At 42.9% G+C, this 19,016-nt stretch overlaps 1 protein-coding gene across 4 annotated transcripts in view; it reads right to left on the minus strand.

Moving 5' to 3' along the window:
- The window catches only part of LOC101423060 (zinc finger protein 596-like), an 88,718-nt gene that overhangs the window by 15,516 nt on the left and 54,186 nt on the right, over positions 1-19,016 (minus strand). For 2 of the 4 annotated variants that reach the window (XM_012521011.4, XM_071215067.1), the window contains one exon: positions 8,063-8,136. The exons of the other annotated variants lie outside the window; for them this stretch is intronic. The gene's annotated coding sequence lies outside the window, so the exon portion shown is untranslated. The remainder of the gene's footprint in view (positions 1-8,062; positions 8,137-19,016) is intronic. 4 annotated transcript variants of the gene reach the window in all.

Genomic DNA, 19,016 nt, shown 5'->3' on the forward strand with positions numbered 1-19,016 from the left:
GTCTCAGGGAAACAGGTTTCTCCCATGACGTGCTGCTTTTAGGATCGAGGTGGGAGGCCCCACTCCCCAGTCCTCAGAGATAACAGGTCCCTGGCAGCTACTGGACAGCAAGAGTAGATGCCCAACCCCAAAACCGAAGGATTTGATCAGGCACTGTTCTCCTCAAAGGTTGTGGGGTCCCTCAGGACTCTTGCCTGGAGCAGGTGGAGTCCGCACTTCCTCATGAGAGAAAGCAAGGTTATTAACACCAGAGGAAGGTGAGGAGAATGGGGTGTCTCAAAGTTGCCTTCTCTTAAGCCATGGGGAACACAAGTTTTCAAAAATTCAAACAGGGAAGAATAGTTACCATTAGAAAGGTGAAGCCTATTCTGAAATACCCACATGCAAAAGCAAACTCAGTTCAAAATTACCATGACAATAGCAAGCCTACAGGAGGGTGAGGCTTGACTTGAAGTAACCATAAACAAAGGTAAGTTTAATTTAGAATTACTTTCACAATAGTAGGTCTACTGAATAGTAGAGGGAATCAAAAGGTTCTGGGATAGGCTCACCTTTTAGCTGCCACCAATAAAGGTACCCTGTGCAGGGGGAGATTAGAGTCCAATAGTTAAACACCCTAAGCATCCTAGATACTTCTTTGCTACTTCCGGGAAACAAAGACACAGAACTGCACTGAGCTTCTGGGGGATGAACTTGATCCAACTGACCCATACACCAGCTAATCAGTACATGTAACAGGACAGGTATGCCACTGTAAGAGCCAAACATATATTCTGATAGTAGCAATCTAAAAGCAGCTCCCATGTAAACAGAGGCAAGGAGAGAACCAAGGAAGCTTAAAGGAACAGGAGAGAGCCAGCAGAGGAAGGTGGAAAAGAACATGGAATAAATTCAACATGCATGAACTCCCTGCAGCTCTGTGTGCCTTTTTCTTTGTAATGGCTAACTCTTCCACTCTGACTGAGGGGCCCAGCTCAGACTCCGACATTTGGCGTAGCAGGCTGGATGTTCTGAGCACACTGAGTGGATCTTCAGACCAGCGGACTTGACAGTGCATGATGGGGCTCCCTTCGGTTTTTGGTATCCGGTAGCAGTGATTCCCCTGTAATGTAATCCGAAAGCTGGGATATGGTTCATCTCACTCCGAAGTTAATTGTGAAGGCACTGGAATCCTTGGGAGCCACTTTAACCCTTTCCCATAAGGAATGAGCTGGGAAAGTGCCCTGGTTGTTCCTGACTATGCTGCGGGAACAGTACTAGGAAATTTTGGCTGTGCAAGCCCATGTTCAGAGACTTACAGGGCGGCAGGAGGGACTGGAGGCCTGCCTGAGTGCACTGGAGGAAGAAACAGTGCTCGGGGAGGCCAAGGGTACTGTACTTGTGATGAGCCCTGGGCTGGGTCCCCACACCACCCCCAGGATTCTATGTTGGATGATATGGCACAATGCTGGGGACCTCCCAGATCCTTAGTAAATGGGCCACTTACACGGACCTGGTTCAGGTTGTGTGAGAGACAGAAATGCACCAAATGATGTTCCAGGCAAATTATACAGGCCCGAACAGTGAGCTCTTTTCTACCCTTATGAAGGACATGATTCTGGCTACAGCTCCACTAGGTACTTTTGGTTCTTTGCAGCCTTCTTAGCCCCATATATGGTTAAAGTGGGACTGTGGAGTCCAAAGGGTCCCTCCCCCTTCCAGAGCAGCACAAGGAGGGGGCTGTATGGGGGGACAAGGGACCGGCCCAACTCAGGCCCAGGGCAGCAAGTCCCTGAGGCCGCTGAAAGTGTCTCAACTACAAATATGAGCAGACCTCATTGCTGCTAGGGTGAACCCAGATAAGATAAAGCAGCAACCTAATGAAGTGCTACTAGCTCTCTGGAAGGAGCTGATGCCAGAACAGCAGTACACAAATTTCTGGGGGAAAGGCCCCCACTAATGGGATGTCCTCTCCATTTACAAGAGGTTGCATGGGCAGAACCAAAGGACAATGACTATGAAAACTGATAAAAGGGTCGAGGAGCCTGATTAGAGAGGTTGGAGGACCAGAGGTTGGCCATAGTCCTCTGTGTGGCCTGTCTAGAAGCCTGATGGAACATGGCACATGATATAGATTACCATAAACTGAATAAAGTGACTCTTTTGCATGCAGCAGTCCCATCAGTAACTGAGATCATGGATCAGCTATCATGTGTTGGGATAATAACATTATGTGGTGGATTTGGCTAACGCTTTTTTCTCTTTAGACACTGCACCAGAGAGCTGAGAACAATTTGCCTTTACCTGGGAAGGATGCCAGTGAACCTTTTTGGGGTTTTCTCAAGGGTATATTCATAGCCCAATCACCTGTCATAGTTTCACACAGGATCTCTCTATTTGGATGTATAAATCCTCTGTTATGTTATGCTAACCTCTGATTCTCTCTCAGATTTAGAAGCAGCAGCCAAGGACCTATGAGATAGGCTGACAACAGGGGGTTGGGCAGTCAATGAAGCAAAGGTCAAGGGCCTGGAGTATTTGTCAAATTCTTGTGAGTTGTTTGGTCGGTTGGGTAAGCAAAAAGTTATCCCTGAGGCAGTACTTGATAAGGTACATGTGTATCCCTGACCTATTACTGTAAAACAGCTATAGGCATTTACTGGCCTATTAGGACATTGGAAGGTGTTTATACCTCATTTGGCACAGATACTCTGCCCCCTGTATGCCCTCCAGAAGAAGAGAGGTGTTTGGTATTAGACTGATACCTATGAAAATGCTTTGCATGCTGCCAAGCAGGCCTTGCAAATTTGCTCAGGCCTTGCAAATTATTGATCTTTCCCTGCCTTTCCAACTTGATGTCACTTGTCATGATGCCAGGTATAGCTGGGGCCTCTGGCAAACACATGGGAAATGCAGGGTGCCCATAGGGTTCTGGTCTCAACCATGGAAAGGGGCAGAACCCAGTTATTCTCTCATTGAGTGCCAGTTAGCAGCAGTGTATGCTGCCCTTCAGGCATGTGCAGTACTTACAGGACCACAATGAGTCCTAGTACGAACCTCCCTGTGGCAGGATGGGTATGTTCATGGTTGAATGCCCCCAGGACTGAGGTGGCTCAGATGCCCACAATGGGTAAGTGGGGTGCATATCTGGAATAGCTGGCAATGCTGAGTACTAGGCCCCTGTCTGCACAGTCAATTAGAGTTTCAAGTTACCCTTAATCAGAGGGCTTCCTGCTCCCCAGGCTTTAGAGCCTAGTCCGTACAAGGATGGAATGGGCACTATACCAGCTGATGCCTGGTGTACAGATGGGTCCAGCAAAGGCATGGTGATGTCTTGGACCACTGTAGGGATCCAAGTGGATAGAAAAGATACCTGGTTTGAAACCGGTTTTGGTCAAAGAAGCCAGTGGGCTGAACCAAGAGCCATGAGGCTCATTATGATGCATGAACCTGGCTCCTTTACTGTGTGTACAGACAGTCCTATGTACACAGGACTAACTTTATAGCTGCTCAAGTGGAAGCAGCAAGAATGGATGATTGGTAAACGACCTCACTGGGGACAAAATTTGTAGAAGGACTAGTGGCCCAAAGGGCAAGAATGCAGCATAACTGTTCATCATGTTGCAGGGCATAAACTGCTCATAAGCCCAGGAAATAAAAATAACACTGCAGACAGTCTATCATAAGTAAGAGCTTTATACCATCAACAGATGGATGGGCTACCTGGTTACATAGGCACATGGGACATGTGAGGGCTCAAACCCTCCTGTAGATAGCCAGGTGATATGGTATCCTATTAACAACTGCAGACACAATGAACACGTTAACAGCCTGTGAGCTATGTGCTAAACAATACCCACACAGACATCAGGTGCCCATGAACGAAGGGGTCATAAAGCAAGGAGATAGACCCCTACAGGTATGGCAGGTAGATTATAGTGGACCCCTGTCCTCTGATAAAGGATGTAAGTTCCTGTTCACAGCTGTGGATACTAATACAGGTTTAGTTTTTGCCCTTCCATTCCGAATAGCCACTAAAAGAGTACCACTGTGGCACTGAATATTTTAAGCATTCGGTATGGATGTCCCCTTGAAGTGTGGAGTGACAGAGGCACCCATTTCACAGGTTCCAAAGTGCATACCTGGGCAAAAAATGAAGACACTGAGTGGCATTTGCATGTTCCATATTGACCGCAGGTTGCAGGCATAACTGAATGGTATAATGGTTTATTAAAGGAAAAGTTACACATGACGTCTCCAAAGGAGCCGACCTTACAGGGGTGGGCTACCTGCCTGCCGAGGGCAATACGCCTTCTAAATGAGCAGCCGCGGTGAACAGGGCAGTCGTCCCTAGACTTGGCTGTACAGGGACGTGCTTTACCCTTATGTGTAATAATGAATACCTCAGAATCTCTTGCATTCCCTGAAGATTTAAATGGAACTTTGGTATTGCCTGCCCCGAATTGCCTTGGGGTCAGGACCAACAGTGGTGTAGACATGGCCATGGGCTGTCGCAATGAAGTCCCCACTTGGAAAGCTGTCCTATTATCATACGGAGACTGCATGAGGCAGATTGACCGTGACACCATGGGTTGTAAAGGGCCATCTGAAGACGAGTTGCATTGCCTGAAACTCAGGGGGAACCCTACTGAGGGGAACTTTTGTTTTGCAAATGTCGCCAATACCATTGCTCCCAGTGGAGCTATCCCCTTTGTGGTCGACTTCAGTGCAGGGAGACAGGAATGGTATTCCAGACCAGGGCAGCCACCAGTGCTTGCCACCCTTCTGTCCCAAGATGAACAGGTCGCATGTGTATTGCCTGAGGGACATGATTTACCTCTTGAGGTATCTTTGGCCCTACTGTCTTTCCATCAAGGTTAAAGCAGCAGCCAACACTGTACTGTCATGGGCTCATACCTATGCCTATGTTCACAACATAACCCGGTGCTGGGTATGCACTGACCTGCCAGCAGAAGGAGCAGAAGACCTTCCATCGACTATTGCCCCAGAGACCAAGGCTAATTGGATGTGGCTTCAGGCAACTGACTGGTCCACACCAGAATGGGAAACAATATGAAAACAAGTAGAAGCACCGCTCCACAGAGATATGGACAATAGTCACCCCCCCCCCCCAGTGCGTTATGCTATTTATAATGGGCAAGGGTGGCTTCCAGCTGAACATGTAACATTAAGGGAAATAGTACCCCAGTGCATTGAACAACGTGCCCATGATTCCTGGATAATAGCAGGATAGACCCCCCGGTTTCTTTGTAATCATACTGTAGTCAATAGATTAACCAGGTATTGATGACAACATCTGGGATCCACTGGAAATGGGTTGTGGTAATCAACACTGGTTTTGTCATTTTCTTAGTTATGTTTTGTTGTGCCTTATATTGTTGCTGTGGCCTTTAGGCTCAGGGTATGGTCCTGTGGCGACAAGCCCTTAAGATGCCAGCTGTTTAAGGGGTGGAATGTAGGAGCTGGAGCCGAATAGTTAAATGGCCTAAGTGTCCTAGATACTTCTTTACTACATCTGGGAAACAATGACACAGCATAACTGCACTCAGCTTCTGGGGTGGACTTGATTCCAACTGACCTATGCACCAGCTAATCAGTATATGTAACATGATAGGTATGCCACGGTAAGAGTCAAGCATATATTCTGATAGTAGTAACATAAAAGCAGCTCCCATGTAAACAGAGGAGGAGAGAACAAAGGAAGCTTAAAGGAACAGGAGCAGAGAGAGCAGAGAAAGGTGGAAAAGAGCAGCTAAATAATAACTTTGACCCTTGACATGGCGAGTAAGATCATTAACTTCTTAATTAACATAGGAACTACCTACTAGGTCCTGATCTGTCACTCCAAACCTCTTTCATCTCAGTCATGCCTGATAAGGGGAGTAAACAGGGAATCAAGATCTAGGCCATTATGGCAGCAGACTTGGCCCAGTGGTTAGGGCATCCGTCTACCACATGGGAGGTCTGCGGTTCAAACCCCGGGCCTCCTTGACCCGTTTGGAGCTGGCCCATGCGCAGTGCTGATGCACACAAGGAGTGCCCTGCCACGCAGGGGTATCCCCGCGTAGGGGCGCTCCCCACTCAAGGAGTGAGCCCTATAAGGAGAGCCGCCCAGCATGAAAGAAAGTGCAGCCTGCCCAAGAACAGTGCTGCACACACGGAAAGCTGACACAACAAGATGACGCAACAACAAGAAACACAGATTCCCGTGCCGCTGACAACAACAGAAGCGGACAAAGACAACGCATCAAATAGACACAGAGAACACACAACCCGGGGGCAGGGGAGGGAAGAGAAATAAATAAATCATTAAAAAAAAAAAAGATCTAGGCCATTTATTAAACCTCTCCCCTGTAAAATAAGCAGTATCACTTCAAGGAAAAAGTTGTTAAAGACTTCTGGCCCATAATTTAAAAGTTCCTGGAGAATGGCCTCCCAGTTCCTTGTCAATCCCATTGCAACACTCCAATCTTTCCAGTGAAAAAGTCTACAGGATTTCAACCCTTGCAAGAAATAGCTAATGGAAATTCAGCCCCAATTCATGTCTCACTGGGGTCAGGGCTCCACTGATATACAGCTCCATGCCCAGGAATTTTCCTAGAGGAGCAAAACTGGAGATTTTAGCACAAAGTTTCTGCCATAGGTGGACACTAGGCATTTTGTGAAGGTAATCCTAAAATCATGTTTTTCCCTAGGCTAAGGAAGTGTTAAAAGTCTTCTGTTCTAACCTGTGCTTATTTTAACTTTGTCAGTCTGCTCCTGTCTAGGAATTTGTATATCAGATTTGGGATCCACCTATTACAAGTTAGGTAACAGTGAAAGGTAAACTAAAAATGAGTATTTAAATTTCAATATTATCTTGCAATTGGATAAAGGTATAAAAGAAATCACACCAAATTAGTTCAACTGTTGGAAAAGTAGAAAAATGTAACAATATTAGTGTTATTAATAAAAGATTTAGATGCTTAGCTAATCAGAATGTCCAGTTTTAAGTAAAAATTTATTAGAAATTACAAGGTTATTAAATAAATGCCTTTATATTATAAAACACTAAATGCATAAGATCTGAAATTGCTGGAACTGGATGGGTATAGCCTAGATCGACTATTGTGATAGTAATTCTAATTAAACGTACCATTGTTTATGGTTAATTCAAGTCAAGCCTCACCCTCCTGTAGGCTTGCTATTGTGAGAGTAATTCTAAACAGAATTGGCCGTTGATTATGTGTATTTCAGGGTTGGCTTCACCTTTGCAATGGTAATTATTCTTCCCAGGTTGAATCCATGAAAACTTCTGTTCCCCAGAGAAGGCAAATTTAAGCAAAAATAGCCTTCATATATATATGAATATAATGCTATTTTACAATTAAACTTCTAAGAAAATGAAAATTATAAGTAACATCAGTGAATTGTGTGTTTCTGTGTCTAACACTATTTGTGCTTGCCTCCTCGCTCAGTGTTTATGTTCATACCTCAGGATGGTAATATCAAATTAGCAAATGAAAATCCTTAGAAGAATTCTATTCAAATTGCTAAAAGTTAAATAAAATAAGTGCTCACCTGTAAATGAACATTCTTGGAACCCAAATTAGAAAAGCTAAGCAGAACAAAAAGTTTAGGTAGAAATCTGAATATAAAACCCTACCTAGGGAAGCGGACTTGCCCCAGTGGTTAGGGCATCGGTCTACCACATGGGAGGTCTGTGGTTCAAACCCCGGGCCTCCTTGACCCGTGTGGAGCTGGCCCATGTGCAGCACTGATGTGCGCAAGGAGTACCCTGCCCCGTAGGGGTGTCCCCCGCGTGGGGAAGCCCCGTAAGGAGAGCGCCCCGTAAGGAGAGCCGCCCAGTGTGAAAGAAAGTGCAGCCTTCCCAAGAATGGTGCCACACACAGGGAGAGCTGACACAACAAGATGATGCAACAAAAAGAAACATAGATTCTAGTGCCGCTGACAACAACAGAAGCAGACAAAGAATAAGACGCGGCAAATAGACATAGAGAACAGACAACAGTGGGGGGGGGGGAGATTAAATAAATAAATAAATCTTAAAAAAAAACCCTACCTGAAAAGGAAAACAGTTTCTCCTAAGCTCCTTGACTTGCCCAGTCCCCCAGGGGATCCTTCTCTTTGCAAGACCTATGGGGGAAGAGGTGGGTATCACAAGCAAAGAAATGCAAGTTTGCTTTAAAACTCTTATCTACTAGGCCAGGGAATTAATAATCATAGCTTATCCTACAATTCCACAATTAAACTTTTTAACAACCAGAGAGTAACTAATAATCCAATTTTTTAATTTCAGTAAAAAAAAAAAGTCATTAAAGGCTATTAAACTAAAACCCGGCAGTCAGTATGCTTTTAAGGTTATGCACAAATTAAAATTTTAAAAAGCTGACCTGCAAATGAACAATGGCTTAGCCTTGATAGTGACCAGCCTCCCCTGTTAACTTGCCTCCAGAAAATTGTTTCAGAAATGTGTCCTTATAAATGTTTCATAATATAGCTCACTGAAGTATTTATAAAATAGTAAACTAAAGAAAGCACATTTTTAAAAACCATATCCTATGAGCTATGTTCTAGTATTGCACACTACTAGATATTCAAAATAAAGTTATGTTTGCATATAATCAATTAAGTCCTCACTCTGACAAGTTGGTTGAATTTTTTTCTTTTCGTGTTTTAGGGATGTTTAACTTCAAGAACCTTTAAAATTTCCATTAAAGCAATGAGGAACACTCATGGAAACTGATAACAGAAATTATCTATCATATGAGGCAATCCATGAATCATGGTCCTGAACAAATAGCCACAAACTATTCCCTAGTAACTTCTCCTTCAATGTTTTCCGTGCACTAATCCACACATTTGTCCAGGATTTATTAGTAGCTTTGCCTTTTTGCTGGCTTATGGAAGTCAGGGAAAAAACATGTTGGTAACATATCTGAAACCCAGTCAGTTGCCACATGTTGAAGTAAGATGCTGGGCCTGGTTTCTCTTTCTTTCTTCCTTTTAAGGCTCTATGGATGCAGCCTCTTCTGATCTCAGCTGTAGGCTGGCATAGGGTTTGTTTCTTTCTGGTTTTCCTCAGCTCAGCTGCTCTTTTCTCTTCAGCTGCAAACTATCAGACAAATGGCTCATCTGTCTTCTGGGCTGCAGGATCAAATTTCTCTCCTCTGCCATGTCAATGGAGCTCTTTCTTCCTGCACCTTAGAACAAGTTAATTTTAATGGTAATTTTATGTTGTAAGAGGTTTGCTTGGAGACAGTTTCCAAAATCATTTTGGTAACCTAAGTATGTAAGGCATACAGAATGTGCCTTTTCTTTTTATTAAGAAAAACAAAAGTAATTTTGTCCGAAAACAAAACTGATTATTAAGAAAACGAAAAATGTGAGACAAAACCTGAATGTATACAAGTACAAAAGATTTGCAGAGAAGGAATTTTTGTGGTCAAAGTTGGGTAAGACTTTTAATGGGTCTATCTAAAAAGATTTAAAAGTCTTAGTATCAAAAAGTATACTGATGCAAAACAAAAAATTGGCTAAGTGAAAAAATTTCTTAAACACTTCTACTTTTAGTAGAAAGTTACCAGTTTTCTACTGAATCATCAGTATACAAAGCAGAAAGTCTGTTTTAATCAAAATAGCTTCTTGTATTTTATCTTTACTGTGTCCTTGGTTCTATAAAACAAACAAGTCTCACTTTTAAAAGAACAAAACATTCAAACCTAACAACATTTAACACTATGCTTTCTCAAAATCAAACCCTAAAGAGGTATCTTTTTATTTCAAACTATTGCAAGAGATTTGTTATTTCACCTTATAAAAGATGAAGTAATTTTTTAAAAAGTTAAGTTTATTTGATATTATAAGTTGAATGAAAAGTGTTTAAAGAGTACTATAAAAAATTAAGAGACTGTCTAACCTATTAATCAAAACTGCATGAATAAAATGTTCATATAAATAATTAAAAGAGTGTAGTTATGGTTTTATTTTTAATATGTCACAGAAACAACCATCCACCTAGGAATCTAAGAAGCAGATGCTCTGGTCTGTATCTGAGTGGTCTGCTCCACCCCCACAGAAGCAGCAGCCTTGTGGCCATGCAAAAAGAGTAGCCATAAAGGGTACTGGCACAGGGTGGTGCATGACTAAAGCATTGGGTGTTCCTATTAAGTAATCTAACCTAGTTTATATCATACAAAATTGTGAAGACTGTTCTCAACTCCAGTCACAAATAATGCCTTACAGCAAAGGATATATCCATAAAACTACACAATAAGGGGATAAACTTCAGTGTCGTCCGACTCTCTTGTGCATTTAACCTGGTCCCTGGTACTGTGCATGGTGTCTCTCCATCTGAGTTATGGGGTAGGAGTGTCACTATGACCCCTTAAACAATAAAGGTATCTACCACATCTTCCCACGCTCCTGAAATAAATGCAACTATGTTGTTGCTTTGGACTCCTGTGGCTCTGCTAGCTGGTGACTGCTCAGTATTGCCCCCAGACTGGCTGCTTCATAGTGCCAGAGTGTGCTATACACCAAGATTGTGGAACTGCAGCCTTTGCAGTATGCTATGTGAAGGGTATACCCAGTGGAACACTAGCTGCCAGATTAATCTGAGTAGAACTTAAGCAAACAACTGGTATTAAGGCCTGCTCCTATGAAGGGACATGTATGGTATTGCAAACCTGGAGCTCGCCCATTGGGGGACCATGTCTTAGGACCTATGGGAGAAACTTCAACTGTCATTCTGCTTACCAGAGAAGATTCCCTCTCTGGGTAGTCATTTGCGGAAACCAAGGAACCAGGATGCCCCCCCTTAAATGAAACACAGCCTGAATCATGTAGCCACCTGGATACTCACTAGTTAAAAAGTTAACTCAAGGCCTACTCAAGGCTGTATACTCTCTTCTTGTGAAAACATCACCAAACACCCTATTTGTTCACCTCATGTAACTTTTACAGAAACTCTGTTCTCATACCCTATGGAATGTCTTTGTCCCAAGACTCATTATATTTCCCCTCCTTTTCTTTCTTCTTCATGGAGCACTAACTTCATTCTTTGACCAGCCTCCATTGAAGTCTCTCCTGTTTGTAAGTCCCAATAAAGTTCATGTCTAATCATTTGCCTGGTGTGTTCTTTGGTCTTGCAGCTACCCTGATTCATGCCCTTCAAAGTTGGGCTGAAACAACTGGTAAGCAGCCAGCAGGGACCGAAGGACCACTGGCAGTGGTGGGTATGAGCTCCAGGAAGGAAGAATCTGTGGAGGAATTCCCAGGTTGACCTACAACATTGACGTGTGGGGGGAAGCAGACTTAGCCCAATGGATAGGGCATCCATCTACCACATGGGAGGTCCGCAGTTCAAACCCCGGGCCTCCATGACCCGTGTGGAGCTGGCCCATGCGCAGTGCTGATGCGTGCAAGGAGTGCCCTGCCACACTGGAGCGTCCCCCGTGTAGGGAAGCCCCATGCAGAAGGAGTGCGCCCCGTAAGGAAAGCCACCCAGTGCAAAAGAAAGTGCGTCCTGCCCAAGAATGGCACTGCACACACGGAGAACTGACACAACAAGATAACACAACAAAAAGAAACACAGATTCCCAGTGCCGGTGATAAGGATAGAAACGGTCACAGAAGAACACAGCGAATGGACAGAAAGAGCAGACAACGGTGGGGGGGAAGGGGAGAGAAATAAATAAAAAATAAATCTTTGAAAAAAAAAACACAAACATTGATGTGGGGCGCGGTGGATGCCCTCCTGGATGAATGGGGACTGCCAAGCGAATATACGGACACCCTTAAGACTCTAGCAGGTATATTGGTTGTGCTGCAGCAAGAAGTAGAACAGCTGCATTTAAACAAGAAAAGGGGAGATTGCCAGATAGTGGTGGCTATACCATGACCCTTATTAAATTTGTGGGTGGCTACTGAAGCAGAACAGACTGCAAAAGCCTGTGTGCCACGTAGAGGAGGATAAAACTAGAGATATGCTCCTAACATAAGCAGAGATGGAAGAGTCTTTAACTGATCACCCAGGCCGAGGTGATGATCAAGTATTAAGAGAAACCTTAGCATGCAGATATGCTTGCTAGAGGCTGCAGGTTGCCTCGGGTCCAGATCAGAGGATATTAACCACCCCTGGGTGGGACCCTAAAGCATGGGATCCTATGAATACCTCCTTAGATGAGGAAAAGGAGGAGGAATGGGAGGTGGAAGATGGGAAGACCCAAGCATGCATCCTATAATATGACAGAATTGGAAGGCACCACAGGACCATCCCTTGTCACAATGAGATTACACCACTGCCAAGTTAGGTGATTTATGGCAGAGGTACAGGCAGAAATCTAGAAAGTCCCTGCCTAATTGGCTTCTAAGGCTAAGGGACATAGGAGCAGGAGGAGTTATATTATCTGGAGTGGAGATAAGCAAATTAACCTCCATCACCACTCACCCTTCTCTGCGTCAGTGTCTATATACTGCCTCAAATGAGGCAAAAAATGTATTACTGCTAGGTTGGTCAGTTGATGGATGCAGAGCTGCTTGGGCTAATGAAGGAAATATATCCTATCCCCCACTCCATCCATGACAATTACCTCACTGGATGCGACATATTGGCAGAGCACAAACTCCAGTTGCATGATGGCAAGTGGATTACATTGGTTCCCTCCCACTCTCAGAAGGGGCTAGGTATGCCTTCACTGGCACAGACACTGCCATGGGATTCTTGTTGGCCTTCCCAGCAGGAAAAGCCAACCTGTGGACTACTATTTGCTGCCTAGAAAAAGCAAGTGCTCTACAAGGGGTGCCAGCTCAAGTTGACAGTTACCAAGGAACTCCATTTACTGGTCACCTCACACAGTCTTGGGCTATGGATCAGAATATTGTTTGAACTTTCCATCTATCTTATAACTCTACTGGTTCAGGTATTATAGAAAAAATGAATGGCCTTTTAAAGGAACAGATAAAAGGTGATGATGGGTCTTTACAACAATGGACTGAGGCTGTATCCAGTCTTAACCCATTTACAGTACCACAGGCTGTGGATTCCTGCTCCAGATGAAATGCTAACACAAGGACCAATGCAGGCATTGAGAAGACAAGTTAAAGAGCCAGCCACCCTACAGCCCAAAAGGGGAATGTAGCCATTTGGTATTATTTATGAGTTCCAAAAAAGATATTGATTATGTTTGTAAATTGGTCTGTTCCTCTGGGTGCAATACACTTTGACTGTATTAGATTCAGCTCAGATGCCTTTGGTTAAATTATGTTAAGATTAGGGCTTGATTCAATCACATCATTAGGGCATGCAGGGTTGAGTCCCCACTCCCTTTGGTGGGCCGATAAAAGACTCTCACACAGAAGTAGATGAACTGAGAAGATACAAAGAGGATCCTGCAACAGAGATGAGCCTGATAGTTTACAGCTGACCTTGTGAAGAGAATAGAACAGCTGAGCCTGGAAAAAAATGAGCCCTGGGAAGAGAAATGACCCTTATGCCAACCTACAGCCAGGATTGGAAGAAGTTGGACCCACTGAGCTTTAAGAGGAAGAGGAAAGCTGAACCTCACAGATGTCACCTGCTATTTGCTTCAACATATGGCAGTAGAGTTTGTTAAGGAAGTAACCTTGAGTTAGACTCTTTAGGGCCTTGTAATCGTAAGCTTTTACCTCAAATAAATACCATTTATAAAAGCCAACAGATTTCTGGTAATTTGAATCAGCTCCTCTTTGGCTAATACAGAGAAGTAATAATAAAATATTGTTGCCTATGCCTCAAACTATATAAACTGGAGAAAACGATGTCCTTTGGTCATAGTACTAGCCTATGCAGTCTCACTGGTTGGGAATTTTAAGCCCATGGGTAATAGAAGTCACCCAAACACTGGTATAAGACCATACTTTATACAAAAAAATGCCAGTATATATTTTTATTAATAACTTGGGGTCCCCTATTCCACCTGTGGCTCTATGTCTACCTATATAGACTCTTCTTAAGCCTAAACTAACTTTTTACGTCATTGGAGAAAACTCAGAGAATTTAGAAGGGGAAAATATATGGTATTAGAAACATTCTCATAAATCCACCCCCAGCTGGTACTTTGTTAGTTATTGATAAAAATGTTGCGTGTATACTGTGAGACCAGAATAATCTGCCCTTTATTATTCCCCCAAAATATCTTTCTTTTTGCCTATAGTGCCCTAGCTAATACCTTCCTGCAGTGGGCTTCACCAGTTAACTCATGCGCACTGTTGGGTTTCCACAAACCTGCCATCCTTGGGTGCTACTGGCCTGCCTTGGACTGTTACTCCTGCAAATTGGATGGCATGGAACACCTTGCTGGTATGGCAGGATACAACCCATCAACGAGTTTGAACAAATCCTTCTCATTTAAAACTGAAATGCAGCTGCTTTCTTTCAATGAGACTCATATTTTTTCCCTTGTAAAGAAGCAAGTGAATAAATCTAAATCACTAATAGCATATGCTGTATATAATAGTTTAGGATGGTTAAACAGTTAAATCTGTCACCTTATATCATGTTGCCCCTATTTGTCTAGAACAAGAGGGAATCTGTAATATGGGGTAGTTACCACCCAAATTTATATAATTTCACTGTCAAGCATTAATGTTCAATGTTGTATATATATTCCTAATCTACCCCGTAATATTTCACAAGCTCTAAATCATATTGAAAAGCACATACAGCACATTGATAAATTAGCTACTGACTCCCTATCTGACTGGTTTAATTCCTTTCCCGGCCCTGGTGGCATGTCTTCATAGCCTTTAGTAGAGGACTCATTGGTATTCTGTTGTCTACTATACTGCTGCTGTAGAATGTGGATTCAATGTGTGTCCTATGGTTAATGCTAGCTGCTGTGTGGGGATGGATCGTGGGAACCAAGGAACTGGGATGCCCGCCTTAAGTGAAACACAGCTGGAAGCATGTAGTCACCAGTCCTAAGCTGGACACTCACTATTTAAAAAGTAACAGGCCTACTGCAAACTTCGATCTTCTCAAAGCAGTATACTTCCTTCCTGCAAAAACATCACCCAATACCCCATTTGTGCACCTCATGTAACTTTGCAGAAACTCTGTTCTCATAGCCTACAGTATATCTTTGTCCCAAGACCCCTTACATTCCCCCTCCTTTTCTTGCTATTTTATGGAGCACTAATTTCATTTTTTGACTGGCTACCATCAAAAAATCTCTTCCATTCATGAATCTCAAAAGAGCTCATGTCTAATCATTTGCCTGGTGGGTTCTTTGGCCTTGCAGCTGCCCCAAATTTCACCCTTCAGGAATTGAGCTGGAATGGTACTAAACACACTTGCAGCTTTAGGCTAATCTTCCTGCTTCAAATGAGATCATCCAATGCCTTCCTTGACAAGGCTGCCACTGTGGCAACTGTACAAAATCAAATGGACTATTGGCTGTTAAAGGGATTGCCAGCTGGGTGCATTTATCCCAAGTAAAGCCCAATGTCAAAAATAAGTTCCAGTTCCGGGAAGATGGCGGACTAGAATGACATGGAACTCTCTTCTCCAGAAAAATAGAGAACAAGCTGAAACAGCCTAGAAAAAGATCTTCTAGGGTTTAATTTAGTACACGAGGCAAAGGCTGGACACTGACCAGAGGAGAGAGGGACAAACTGAGATGACATGTCAGAACTGTGAGTTGAAACCAGCAGTAGCTGCTGCCAGCACCATCCTCCACACTAAAGACACTTCAGAATTCTCAGGCCTCCAGGCTTGCAGCTACGGCAAAGGGGGCTCCAGGGATCTACTCCCCAAGAAAGGGGAGAGAGAAGGACACAACTTAAGGCTGACTCAGCTTTTAACTCACAAATTTGGTCTACTGTGTCCCAGGAGCCCTTGGGGGGGGGGGTGGCACCATTGTTTCCCTTGGAGCTGATAAGGGGCTAAAGATATACAAGCCTCCCAATCTCGTCCTCTAATAACGGACTGATTGTTGAGGACTCAGAGGAGAGTGGAAATATTTCAGACCTGGGAAAAATGAGGGGGCTACCAGAGAAGGCAGGAAAACTGTCTCAGAGAATGTTTTAATCACAAGGCTCATAGTCTCCAGACAGGACATTCTATCACACTGATTCAGTCTGCGTTGCAACAAAACACTAGGACCAGACACTGAGCTGAGAGTTGCCAAAGAGCACCATCTGCTGACAGACCAAGGAAGTGCACACAAGGAAATTAAAAATAAGTAGGAGAGGCTTTTTCCAGCCCCTATAACCTCCCTCCCCAAGGCACTAGGAAGTGACTCTATAACCAATTACTGGGTCCAGTGCCCAGTTTTGAGCAACCAACAGGACAATCCTAACAATCCAGGTCAAGCCAAGAATCAAAGAGAAGTGGCAAAACACAGCCTCCTGCCACTATATCCCTACAAAAGAAAAAGAAATTGAGCAGCATCTAATCAGATGCTTAGAGATGAGCAAAAATTTATGAGCCATACTAAGGAAATAGAAGACATGGACCAAGAAAAGAAATATATCAAAGTCCCAGAAGAGATGCAGAGTATCAGTGAGTATCAGTGAGATGTGCACAAATTTCCAAGACCAAATTAATGAGTTGAAAGACAATATGTTCAAAGAGATAGATGACATGAAGAAGACATTGAGTGAGGACAAAAAAGAATTTGAAATCCTGAACAGAAAAGTAACAGACTTTAGGGGAAAGAAAGACAAAATAGGTAGATAAAAAACACACTTGAGGCATACAAGAGTGGTCTCAATGATATAAAAAAGAATAAGTATACCAAAGACAGACAACTAAAATTGAAGAGAGAAAAGAATGGAAAAAAATTGAGCAGGGGCTCAGAGAGGTGAATGACAACATGAAACCCAAAAACATACATGTCATGGGAGTTCCAGAAGGAGAAGAGAAGGGAAAAGTTGCAGAAAGACTGTTTGAGGAAATCATAGCTGAAAAATTCCCAACTTCACAAAGAAAGTGAACTTACATGTACAAGAACCACATGATACCCCAATCAGAATAAATCCAAATAGACCTACTTCAAGGCTTATACTACTCAGAATGTCAAATGTCAAAGATAAAGAGAAAATTCTCAGAGAAGCAAACCATCACGTACAAGGGATGTCCAGTAAAACAGTATAGATTTCTCTTCAGAAACCATGGAGGCAAGAAGACAGTCATATGAATCAAACTGCCAGCCAAGAATTCTTTATCCAGCAAAACTGTCCTTCACATATGAAGGAGAATATAAAATATTCACAAACAAACAGAAACTAAGGGAGTTTGTACAAAAAAAAAAAAAAAAAAAAAGCACCTTTGCAGGACATATTAAAAGAAGCCTTAGAACCTGAAAGAAAAAGGCAGGAGAGACAGACTTGGAGGAGAGTAAAGAAGAAGAGCAGAAAGAATAACCAAAATAGTAAAAAGACAGACAAAAATATGACATATGAAAACCAAAGAATAAAATGGAATAGTCAATAGGGCATTTACAGTAATATTATTGAATGTGAATGGATTAAACTACCCAATCAAAAGATACAGGCTGACAGAATGGATAAAAAAGCATGAGCCATCCATATGCTGCTTACAAGAAACTCACCTTAGACCCAAGTATATAAAACAGCTGTAAGTGAAAGGTTGGAAAAAGATACTCCATGTAAATAGTAACCAGAAAAGACCAGGGGTAGCTATAATAATATCAGACAAGAGACTTTAAATGCAAAAAATTTATAAAAGATACAGAAGGCCATTGTATATTAATAAAATGGACAATCCACCAGGAAGATAAAACTGTCATAAATATCTATGCACCTAACCAGGGTGCCCCAAAATACATGAGGCAAACTCTGGCAAAACTAAAGGGAGAAATAGACATCAATACAATAATCACTGGAGACTTCAACACCCCACTCACATCATTAGATAGAACTAGACAGAACATCAACAAGGAAACGAAGAACTTGAACAATATGATAAACAAGTTAGACCGAGCAGACATATACAGAACACTGCATCCAAACTCAGTGGGTTATACTTTCTTCTCAAGTGACCATGGCTCTTTCTCCAGGATAGAACACATGTTAAGGCAAAATGCAGCTCTCAATAAACATAAAATGATTGAAATTATACAAAGCAACTTCTCTGATCATATTGGAATGAAACTGGAAATCAATAATAGACAGAAAAAAAGTAAATTTGCAAATGTGTGGAGGTTAAAGAACGCACTGCTAAATAATCAGTGGGTCAAAGAAGAAATTGCAAATAAAATCAGGAAATATATTGAGACAAATGAAAATGAGAATACAATGTATCAAAACTTGTGGGATACAGTGAAGATCCTTGGGAGGGAAATTCAAAGACCAAAACGCTTATATTAAAAAAGAAGAAAGAGGAGAAGTGGACTTGGCCCAGTGGTTAGGGCATCCGTCTACCACATGGGAGGTCCGTGGTTCAAAGCCCGGGCCTCCTTGACCCGTGTGGAGCTGGCCCATGCGCAGTGCTGATGCACGCGCAAGGAGTGCCATGCCACGCAGGGGTGTCCCCCGCATAGGGGAGCCCCACATGCAAGGAGTGCTTCCCGTAGGGAGAGCCGCCCAGAGCGAAAGAAAGTTCAGTCTGCCCAGGAATGGCGCCACACACACAGAGAGCTGACAGCAAGATGACGCAACAAAAAGAAACACAGATTCCCGTGCCGCTGACAACAGCAGAAGAGCACGCAGCAAATAGACACAGAGAAGAGACAACCGGGGCGGGAGGGGGGAAGGGGAGAGAAATAAATAAAATTAAATTAAAAAAATAAAAAAGAAGAAAGAGCTAAACTCAAAGATTTATCTGAACAACTAGAGAAACTAGAAACAGAACAGCAAACCAATCCCAAAACAAGCAAAAGGAAAGGAATAATAAAGAGTAGAGCAGAAATAAATGAAACTGAGAACAAAAAAATAGAGAGAAAATCACAAAACAAAAAGCTGGTTTTTTGAGATGATCAATAAAATTGACAAATCCCTAGCTAGACTAACAA

Source organism: Dasypus novemcinctus, chromosome 5 (assembly GCF_030445035.2).
Source record: "Dasypus novemcinctus isolate mDasNov1 chromosome 5, mDasNov1.1.hap2, whole genome shotgun sequence".
Taxonomy (NCBI): Eukaryota; Metazoa; Chordata; class Mammalia; order Cingulata; family Dasypodidae; genus Dasypus; species Dasypus novemcinctus.